The following is a 12,511-nucleotide window of genomic DNA, read 5'->3' on the forward strand; positions in this document are numbered from 1 at the left end:
GATCAAGAAGTGTTCTTGATATTGCTTCTTGACAGAAGAAGCAATCTGAAGTTGTGTTCACTAACCCCTGTTCAATTCTTGCTGAAGAATCCTGGTTCTTATTGAGGAGCCATCTTGTTGATCCTGCTTCAACACGCACTATGTCATTTTCAGTGGAAGCGGATTTTGGTTTTCTTCTTGGAAGTGAATACCTTCATTGGGAGTTACTACTATTTCGTATAAGGTATATCCCTCATTTCCTAATGGTTTCAGATTTGGTCCAGTTTTGTTTCAAGAATGATCATTGAAAATGCAATTTTCTAAAACAGGGAATGTGATTCCCAGATGGAAGAGAGAGAAATTTTTGAAATTTCGCCCAACCTTCCTACAGGATTCGGCTATCCATATGATGGATCTCTCATCCCTTCATGGAGCGACCTCACTAGGCCATCCACCCCGATCTCTCTGATCCCTGTTTTGCAATTTGATCCAGCTCGCCACGTGAGCAACGTCCAAGCAACCTTCCAGCTAGGAGCTTCTAGATCGCACATCATCAACAGCTACTTTTCAATATTTTTTAATAATAAAATACTATTAATTGTACTTTTTAATTATTTTTAGTAAACAACTTTATTAATATTAAATATTGTTAATTTTCAATATTTTTAATTGTTTTTAGTATTTTAATTATGCTTATGTGTTTTAGAATTTTTTAGATTTTTAATTAATTGTTGGTATTTTAAAACTATCAATTAATATTTTTTATTAGCGTTTATTAAGTTGTATTTTTAAGTGGATTTGAAACACATTTTTAATATTTACTAAGTTTTGTTAATATTTATTTTTAGTGAAAGTTTAGTGGATTTTTAAATTAATAATTTTTTTATTATTTAACCTCAACCTATTTATATTATTTGGTTTATATCATGGTTTTCAAAACTGGACCGGACCAGAAAAATCGGGAACTGATCAGGTGACTGGTTTCATTTTACTCTAGAACCATTATTTCCCCAAAAACCATTGATTTAGTCAGCAAATCGCTGACTAGGGCGGTCAAACCGTTTGAACCATCAACAATTTTGGCCATTTTATATTTTTTGTGAGAACGAATCTTTGTTTGGTTTGAATGGTCAACCCGTTCGACCCGGGAACCGGACCTCAGACCAGTTTGATTTTAAAAACCTTGATTTATATTATTACTATTCTCTCTCTCTCTCTCTCTCTCTCTCTCTCTCTCTCTTAAATGTAATAATAACATGTAATAAAATAAGAAGCCTTTGAAAATCCAAAAATCTCTCTCTTAAGTGTATTTTTTAAATGTAATAATAACATGCATTAAAATAAGAGGTCTTGGAAAACCCAAAGGTCTCTCTATAATAGTGTGCAACTTTATTAATCTAATCAAGATAGGCAATGATTACTGTTTTATATTTTTAAAACAAAAAAAATAAGAAAAAATATAAAAAATGGAGAAAATAGATAAATAGCTTCTTTCAAAGGAGAGACATACTGACATGGACCGTCCAATTTTAATAAATATAGATAGATAGATAGATATTTTTAAGGTAAGCTTTGCAACCCATGATAAAGTTAATTCCCTTAGGCTATGCTTGGTTTGAAGGAAAAAGTAGGGAAAGGAAGGGAAAGGTTACCTTTCCCTACTTTTTCCCTCAAACCAAACATAACCTTAACATAACCTTAAGTATCACTTATCTAGATAAGTAATACCCATATCTTAGGTGGATAAATAATTTTTCCATTTGGGGGAAAGTTTACAAAAACATAATGGGACCTTGCCCATTCTAACATCGACTTTTTTATGGGTAAAAAAATTATTATATAACTTACCTAGGAATCAAAAGAATATGGATATGTGAACTTACTTGGATAAATGTCCAAGGTAAGTGACCTTTTGAAAAACAAACAAGGCCCAATAAATAAATTTTATGCCCACCAAAAGGAAAGACCTCAGGCCTTATATATTGATATAAATAAACGTTGTTTTCTTGTAAAAAATACTACATCTCAATTTATGGCTGAATTTTTAAGGGCGAGGTTTAAAAAATCAGATCGAACACAGAACCGTTTTTGTCACTAATTCCCGAGTCAAACAGTCTGACCGTCCAATCCGAACAAATGTATCATTTTAATTTAAAAAAATTAAAAAATATATATAATTAAAATAAAAAAACAACCAAAAACTGTATCAATTAATCAGCGTATCACTGACCAAATTGAGTGAAATGAAACCGGTTAGCTGATCGATTCCCAGGTCAATCGGTCTAGCCGTCCGAACCGGTACAATTTTCAAAACCATGTTTAAGGGTAATATAACAGTTGACATGAACAAAGACTCCTACCATCAGAACTTATTGGCCGGTAGAGAAAAGTCCAATTAATGGTCAAGGCAGAAAAGTTTATCCTCCGTCTTGAAGCATGGGATACGTCATAAATAATTGGGGCCCATACGTTTTTAAGTTATGGCTGAGTTTTGGGTAATAGAACAGTTCAGCCAACAATAAACATGAGCAAAGACTCCAACCATCCGAACTTATTGGACGGTGGAGCAAATTTCTCCAGAAGCTTTAATTTCCAACTAATGGTCAAAGCAGATGATTCAATATTGATTTAATTCAGTTGATTTTGGGCATGTTTATTGTTGGGACTATTCAGTTATCCTCATTCTTGAAGTATGGGATATGTTTTTTGAAGCAAGGTGAACTGGTTAGGGGTTCGGCTCTCGAGTTGAATGGTTTAATCGTTCAAATCAAATGTATGGCCTGTTTTGACAAAAAAATAAAAACCAATCAAACTGTTGAATGGTTCGACCACCCAGGTCAGTCATTTACTGACCAAATTAACAGTTTTTGAAAAAATAACGGTTCTCGGATAAAATAGAATCGATCACCCAAAGTATGGGATACGTTTTAAGTCTGGTTTAAGTCCGATTTTGAAAACCATGTCTTGAAGTATGGGATACGTTTTAAGTTTTTGGGGTCCCATACCCAAGCAAGTACTACAAAGCTGGTTATGATGCAGTTAGGAAGCACTCCTCAAGTGCCTATGTGATTCTTTCCAACCGGTTGGGGCTGCTGATCGACGAGAGTTGCTTTCACTTGGGCAGAGCCTTAGTGGATCAGTCATCGACGTGCACTACTACAACCTCTACTCGGACAAGTTCAAAAACATGAATGTGCAACAGAACATTGATTTCATCTACAACGAACGGGCTGCTGAATTGAGTAATGTGACCACACCCAATGGCCCCCTTAGCTTTGTAGGCAAGTTTTTAGGATTTGATGATCTTCAAATGAAATTATTCAAAACTAGTGCTGTTCAATGCTCATGATAGGGAGGACGGAATTTATTTGCAGGGGAATGGACTGCAGCGTTGCCACTAAATGGAGCAACGATGGAAGACTACGAAAGCTTTGCAAACGCCCAACTAGATGTATACGGACGAGCCACGTTTGGATGGGCTTACTGGGGATACAAGAATGAGATAAACCAGTGGAGTCTCAAATGGATGATCTAGAATAATTACATCAAGCTCATCTAGGTTTTCCATTGCTTTCTTTTTGGTGAACTTCTAGCCGGTTAATACTGATCGAGGATGCTCTGCACGTACGGCAGGAGCCATGTCCCCCTTGATTAGCGCTGGAGTGTCTGCTCGTGGCTTGAATGCTCATAGCTGCAGGGTTCTTAATTATTGTTGGTGATTCATGATTGTATTGTATGACCGTCATTTAGTTGATGAATAGCACTATCACTCACAAACCATGGCACATTCAACCCACTATCGTTGATGCTTGGTCTTTATTGTCTTCTCTGTTTCCTACTATTTGCTTTATTGTGTGTGTCATTCTAGTAATGGAGGTAGCCCATGCGCTTGCGTTCCATGCTTGTGGACTATCCTCCCTCTTCAGTTGTTTAGTCAGAGTGTCCTCCAAATTGTATTAGCACTTCTGTCATTAATAATTATCTACTATTTGCACTAAATATATAAATTGACAGTGTATATAATCAAATTTAATTTTTATGAACTCTACGAGAAACCATGGCAAATCTACACTTTATGATAACTTCGATAGATAGATTATTGATTTTGCTAGGTCAATACTTGGGAAGTATTAATTATTAAATCTCTCGTAGTTCTTGAATCCATCAAAGAATTGGTTTGAAATCCTTCCCCAAACCAAATGTCTCAAGTAATACAGGCTTCGATATGATGACCTCTATCTATGACCCGATGTAACCAGCAGCAAAGGGAGGTTGTAATGGCGGAGAGACAAGTGGTGTCAGACTCATGATCTAAGACGATAGTTGTGCTCGAGTTCCTTTGATCAGATTCAGATCAGACATAGAAGTTCAGATCATTAAGTCATGGATAGCAGGTGCACCCGTTTCTTGGTTTTCAGGGGTCGTGACAATCAGATGCAGTTGGATCCGTTTCATGGCGCGTAACACAGTCGAAGGACAGCTGTTAACTACAGACAGTCATGGCGACACTACAATCTTCCGGAACAGTCACCCAATTTAATTCTAGCGGCATGATTTGGTACTCTTCATTTCTTTCTCTCGGAGTAGAGATTTAATGCGACACTTTCATTCGTGTAGGACACGTTGCATTTATTTCTCATGCAAAATCAACGGAACTAAGTATCAGGAAGTATTTCGAAATCCTTATGATATATGTTCTCGTTACTATTTGTTATTGTTATTTGAACTAGTTTACATGCTTTGCTTTAAATAGTTGACTGTTTAGTAGATTTTTTCTGTTTCTTATCATTTCGTCTCTTCGTTCGTTACTCTTCTCTCTCCTTCCTTGTTATTTCCTGATCTGTTATTTTTTTCCTTCCGTCCTCTTTTCTTGTTTTTTCTCCCGTTTTTTCCTTTGAACCATGGAAAATATTAAAGGGCTTAACCAAGCATTTCAGAACATGCTCCAACGTAATGATCCTGGGGCTGTTGATGTTGTTAATATCCAACCTTTGGTCCCTCGTAGTGTTCATGAGGCCTGGAGCCTCTCTCTCATCTGTCGTCTTTTTACCAGGCTAATTGACCAATTTGAAGAAATTGTCCAACGACTTTATGAGTTGTGGAACCTCAATCCAGATAGGTTACTCTTAGCTCCTTGAAGATTATAATCATATCCGTAATGAAGGTCCTTGGACTCTCAATGGATAGTGGATCCTCATGGAAACACGGGTTCCTCATAGACCTCAGTATTCTTGGAATATTCAACAAATAGAAATTTGGGTCGAGTTACATGATCTTCCGTTTGAAACTCTCTCAGTGGATGTTGGTCATCCTTTGTTCGAACACATAGGGCCCACTAGGTTTATCTCTGTAGTTCAAAATTACATTCTTGCAAAGGTTACCATCTTAGTAGATAGACCTCTTAAATCTGGTTGTTTTGTCGACATACACCAATGGTTTACATATCGCTATGAAGATCTTCCATGGATCTATTATATTTGTGGAAAGATTGGTCATCAATTTCGGCACTGTTCGCCCGCACCAACAATCTGTCCTATGACCAGTATTTCAATAGGAGAACTATGAATCACCTAGGACCTTGGTTAAAAGCTGAACAAACCCTGCGGAGGACATGGAAAATACCACTATTTAGTGACTTTATTGAGTTGCCACCTTCCACCCCTCCCCACAATATAAACCTTCACCACGAAGATTACTCCTCACTGCCAACTGATTTAGTGACTCGTGCTCCGAATCCAGTGTCTCCAGCTACCCAGTCACCTAATCTTTTGCCGGTGGCCTCTTCATCCAATCTATCTCATGTCAGAGTTTCTGATGCTACTTTTAATTTGGTTGAATGTGCCCAATCTCTCTTGAATCGTATTCTAGATGATCAACCTAGGCCTTCTTCTGGTATCCGAGGTAAAAGAGCTCATGTAGATCTTCTCTCAGGCCTTCAAATTGAACCTAACCTAAATCTTATCCCTACCTTTGGTCGTCCTAATGTGTCAGATCCTACTTCCTCCTCTGATCGAATCATTAATATGGACAATTCATCACCTCGAGACGTGGACTCAGATACAAAGCACAAGGAGTTGGTAATCTTTAATTTCTATCTCTTTTTTCTTTTTTTATCTCTGTGGGTGGAGGTGGCTGGCCCAATTTAGCCCCACCCGTATCCATGTTGATCATAAGTTGGAACTACCATGGGGCCTCTCCTCCCAAGGTAGTTCAAGGACTAATGGTTTTTGTCTCCCGTTTCAATCCAAATATTATTTTGTTATGTGAGACCAAAATCCATGAATCTAAATTAAATTCATTAATTAATACTCTATGTTATCCTAACTCTCTTATAATTAACCTTAAAGGCTAAGCAGGCGGATTAGTAGTTATTTGGAAAGCTGCTTTAAATGCTTTTGTTTTTTGCTCCAATGCTAGGTATGTTTTCCTGAAAATTCACTCTTTTGTTTAAAATTGGTTATTAGGATTTATTCATGGTCCATCAGTTAGACACAAAAGGAATGTTTTCTAGAAGGATATGAATAGCCTATTACAAACAGTTAATATTCCTTTCCTTTTAATGGGTGATCTTAATGAAGTTGCATCCATAGATACTTCTCATCCTACTTTTTCCACTTATAGCATTTATCATCTCACCTCATCTCAATATAGAAACTTAATTTTAAATCATAATCTTCTGGAACTTAACCTCCAAAGGGGAGGTCATTCTTGGACAAGTAAAAGAACAATAGGCCACATCCATCTAACCTTAGATAGAGCTATCTTATCTCCAAACTGGCTCCAATTATTCCTTGATACCTCTCTTACTTTAGGATAAAAATGGGGGTCTGATCATCATCCTTTGATTTTAAATTTACATCCCCAACACCAAAAATTACCTAAACCTTTCAGATTTTTTGAGATGTGGCTCTTAGATGAATCTTGCAGACATGTTATAGAGGAAGGTTGGAAAATTCAAGTACATGGTTATGTAGCTTTTCTTTTCACTAGGAAGATGGATGAAATTAAGAAAATTTTAATTCAGTGGAGAAAAATTCATTTTGTTGACCCCAAATAAAAAATAGAAACTTTGGAGAAATGAATTATTCAGGCTGAACAATCAGAAGACCACCCATTGATCCAAAGCCTGTACAAACAGTTAGAAGAGGCAAATTGGAAGTTAGAAAGTTCTTGGATGCCTAAATCTCGCCACACATGGCTGCTTTTGGGAGATAGAAACACCAATTTTTTCCATAAGAGTACTCTCTGTAGAAGAAAAAAGAACTATATTGAAGGAATTAAGGATCATTCCAATTAATGGAAATCAAACCATAGGAGATAGCAAATATTTTTGTAGACTACTTTTAAGATCTTTTCGCTTCCCAAGAAACCTAGGAAATTGAAGACCTGCAATCCCTTTTCCCACCAATAATTACTCAAGAGGACAATACTATGTTATTGAACATCCCCTCTGAAAAAGAAATAAGATAAACTCTTTTTGGTATTGGAAGTCTAAAATCCCCTGGACCAGATGGGATGCCAGCTTTGGTATTTAAGGAATGTTAGGACTTTATGGGAATAGAAATTGTTCAGATGGTTCAAGAATTTTTTTTAGGAATAAGAAATTACTCATGAGACTAAATCACATTTTTATTTATCTTATTCCTAAAAAAATGGTTGTACAAAAGTCCAGGATTATATGCCTATTAGCTTATGTAATGTCACTAGATCACAGCAAACTGATAACCATTAGGCTTCGGACTATTCTTGACAAATGTTTAACTCCTAATCAAGTAGCTTTTGTCCCTAGATGTCACATGTCTGATAATACCATCATGATTCAGGAAACTTTTCACTACCTGAAACACAAAAGGCATGGTACAGTCTATATTGTTGTTAAACTTGATATGTCAAAAGCCTATGATTGCCTATAGTGGATCTTTCTTCTAAATATTTTGTCTTCACTAGGTTTCTCTGAGGATTTGTCACCCCATTAAGGAATGCATTTCCTAAGTTTCTTACTCTATCCTGATTAATGGTACATTGGAAGGTCATTTCTGTCCCACTAGAGGCTTAAGACAAGGAGATCCTTTATCTCCCTATCTTTCTATCCTAGCCATGGAAAGGCTAAGCCATCTTTTATATCAAGCTAAGGCTGAAAATAAACTCAAAGGAATAACTTTATCTGCTCACTCCCCAACCTTTTCACATCTTTTCTTTGTAGATGATGTTATGCTTTTTTAATAGCCCATTGAGAAGATTTGGATAATTTGAACCTAATTCTTTCTAAATTTCAGAAAGCTTTAGGGCAATTAATAAATTTTAAAAAATCTGGATTCTTTTTTAGCATAAATATTCATCCTCGCCATCAAAGAATGATCAAAAGACAGCTCCGTATAGGCTCCCTTAACCAAAACTCAAAATACCTTGGCATTCTTCTCCTCTGGTCTCGTAATAGACATAACCAACTTAGTTATGTTTTAGATAATCTGAAAGCCAAGTTAAATAGTTGGCGAGCATCAACCAAAAGTCAAGCTGGTAAAAAGGTCTTGATCAAATATGTCCTTCAAGCTATTCCTATCCACTCAATGAGTATAATCCAATTCCCCAAGAAAACTATTCATAAAATAACAAAAATAATAAAAAAATTCTAGTGGAATATTTCATACTCTCGTAAACATTGCTATCATTGGTGTTCTTGGAATACCCTATCTTTGACAAAGATGTTTGGTGGTCTTGGTTTCAAGAATCTCACTCTGGTAAATCATGCCCTACTAAAAAAATTGTTTGGAAAATTTTGAATGAAAAACACAAACTCTGGGCACAAGTTTGGAAATCGAAATACCTTAAACCAGAGAACATTTTTCCTTACACCACGTCTTCTAATGCTTCTGCTTGCTGGAAGTCAGTCTATCCAAAACTTTATGAATTGGCTTTTGAGGTAGGATATCTGATTAATGAGAATTCTAACTTCCTAATTTCTCAATATCCCTGGGTTCAATCTACAACGGATTCCCTTTCCCATTTCTCCTCAGTGTAGAAATCTTCATATTTCTTCCCTCTTTTCTGAAGGTCATTGGAATCCTCTCATAATTAATCAACACTTCACTAGGGAAGAAGCTTTGAAAATGTTACAAACTCCCATCTTCCCCTCTACTAATGATCTTCACTGGATTTTGTTACAACATAAATCAAGGAATTACACAGTAAAGGAGGAATATAAAATTAAACAGAAAAATTCTATTCCTCAAATTCTAGATGAAGTTAAATTCTGCCTTTCAAAGATTTGGAAGCTGTCAGCTCCTCTAAGATATCAACTTTTCTTGTGGTGAATTCTCTACAACCTTATCCCTGTCAAAAGTGCTATTTTTCTGTTCCTCAAGACAAAGTTTGCATCCTTTGTAACCAATTTGAAGAAACTACTGATCATCTTTTATTTAATGCTCTTTTGCTCATGTTGTCCTCTTTGGAAATCCTTGGAATCTTGATCTAAGTGTCACTCCTCATCATTTTTGGGCAACTTACTTTAATCATCTCTTTAATCAAATTCAGGACAATCAATTTTTCCTCCAAATTTTAAATTGGTTTGCTATTTTCTGCTATTATATATGGAATGCAAGAAATAGAAATATTTTTAGAAATAAATAAATCCTTCCTATGCACATCCTATCTACAGTCAACAAAATTTTTCAAAAATCTTCTTAGCCTCCTGATTTGGAAAATTCATTGTCATCTACCTCCCACAACAATATGTTAAATACAAATCTTCAATGCTTAAAAATTATTGGAGGAAGAACATCCCAGCCTACTACCATTGATTAAGCTGAAGTCTTTACAATCTTACAGGTATTTTTGGAGTTACAAGATTGGCATAAAAAAGACATCTATATTTGCTCGGATAATCTTCAAGTGATCCAAGCTCTCCAAAAGGACTCTCCCTTACCTTGGTTCTGCCATTGGTTTTTGCAAAGAACCAAGTTTTTAATTTTTAATCTAAATGTTACTGATTTGTTTAAACATGTAAATCACACTTTTGATACTCCTGTTCATAAGGTTTCCCTACAGGCAAAACCTCATCCTTTGCCATATTTTGAATATAGTGACTATCCTGAAGGATCCCAAGAGTAGAGCAGTTTGTAAATATTTCTTTGGTTTAATATATATTTTGTTTATCTTCCAAAAAAAAATATATTAAATCTCTCATGCCTATTTTAAAATATTCCCCCTAAAGGTCCCTTAGGTCTCATTTTTTTACAATGCAATCTTATTTGTCCCAGTGCAAAAGTATGAGAACGCAAAGGAGTTGAGTGCAGATTTTGGTTTATTTTTGTTTCTATTTATACTTTGCTTCATTTATAAATGTAGATGTAGTCAAACAAAGGGTGCATTATAGATAAGTACCTTGTATTTTGGGAATAGTGACAAATAAGTACCCTGAACTTTTAAATGCAACACTTGAGTACCCTAAACTCTTAAAGAAAGGCACACTAGTCCAATGGTTAATATTTTGTCAATTATCCACAATATGTAAAGTCATGTGTGACTTTAAATATTACAAAATACCAAAATTACCCTTCTTATATATTTTCACTTTGCTTTCTTCTATGGCGACATTAATGTTGGATGTTCTTTCTCAGCGATAGCGTTCTTAGGTGGATAACAAACTTAGGCAAGCCTTATCGAATAACAAATTCAAAAAGGAGTACATCCAGGGATTTTAATGGTGTTGTGTTTTCTGGCAATAGTTTTAATTTATATTGGCTTTTTTTCCTTGGGTTAACTCGACATACTTCTTTTCAATAATTGGATTTGGCATATCTCCCTTCAATTCGGGTTTCCTCTTCACACCCACCTCATAGCATTTTTTTAAAGCTTAACAAGGCATAATTCATTGATCATATGCCTGGATTACAATTTAGAATTAGACGATCCTTGAAAAACTCTAAAACTCTTGCCCAAGTTTGAGTATAAAGAATTGAAAGTGCAAATCTAGCAATAGAATGGGAAGCCATATTGATAGACCTAGGAGCAAATAACACTGAACATTTGGGGAGGCAATGTACCTACAATTAGCGAGGTTACTGATAATCCATCATGGAGGAGTAACACACATACACACACACACATATAAATACATATACATATATTTGCAATTACCTCATAATGTGTTGTATCTGGAACATCTCCTACTTGTATGTTTTTATTGATGGTGTGTTGTGAGGGGGGTGTTAGTAGGATTTAGTGAGGACTAAGGACGAATTCCAGATGGGGCTCCCTGCCACATTGAAATCTTCTACAAGCTAAAACTCTATATACATTTTGCAAGCATGGCATCCAAATTGCATACTGGGAACATCCTTGTGTGAATTTAGCACATCTAGGAGTGATACTTTTTGACAAATGATTTAATGCATGTGCGCAAATTGTTTGGTTGTATGAGGTCCGGGCTCCTATGCCCTCCATGATCCCAAACCCAAGACAATTTTAGTGACAACATACTAAAAAGCCAAATTTAGTGAAAAGTGAAAACCCAATTATCCAATTATTTTGTTTCTAGTTATACCCTGTTTCATTTATAAATGTATATGTAATCAAACAAAGGGTGCATTATAGATAAGTACATTGTACTTTGGGAGTAGTGACAAATAGGTACCCTGAACTTTTAAATGCAACACTTGAGTACCCTAAACTCTTAAAGAAATACACACTACTCCAACGATTAATATTTTATCAATTATCCACAATATGTAAAGTCATGTGTGACTTTAAATATTACAAAATACCAAAATTACCCTTCTTATATATTTTCACTTTGCTTTCTTCTATGGCGACGTTAATGTTGGGTGTTCTTTCTCAACGATAGCGTTCTTAGGTGGACAAACAAACTTAGGCAAGCCTTATCAAATAACAAATTCAAAAAGGAGTACATCTAGGGATTTTAATGGTGTTGTATTTTTTTGGCAATAGTTTTAATGTGTGAAAACCTATAGAAAAGCCAATTTTAGTGAAAAGTGAAAACCTAATTACCCAATTATTTTGCCACTCAGTTGGGGTTGACCGGAAAAACTTTGGCTATTTGTAAAGAATAGCCTAGACTGTTTTGGGAGTTGGCTGTGAATGACATGTCATAATGAGTTTATATTCAATACTCTCTTTTAGTTGAAAAGACAACTGAGGGCCTGAATTAGCTAAGGTGTCATGTGTAGAGGCTCTCAAAACAGCCCATGAAGTTTTTTCCAAAACAACCAAAGTGACCTTGGGTTGACTAGCTTCTAAACCAACCCGACCCAAAGTCCAAACATGCTATAACATCTATACTATATATAGGAGTGTGGATGCAGAATGGAAGTTTTTTTGGAATAGCTACTAAAAGTCATTTTATTGTAGCTTTAATGCCAGCTTTAATGGCTACTAAAATGCCCATGTTTTTCTATCTAGTCCATCTCCAATTGTAAGGGTTGAAAATGTAACTTAAATTATTTATTTCCACCTCATTTAATCCCCTCTCATTAAGTCTTATAACTTAAGGTTTTAGCTCTCATTTTCTCTTATT

The sequence above is a fragment of the Nelumbo lutea genome, chromosome 1 (assembly GCF_056320005.1).
Source record: "Nelumbo lutea isolate HS-2025 chromosome 1, American lotus-T2T, whole genome shotgun sequence".
Taxonomy (NCBI): Eukaryota; Viridiplantae; Streptophyta; class Magnoliopsida; order Proteales; family Nelumbonaceae; genus Nelumbo; species Nelumbo lutea.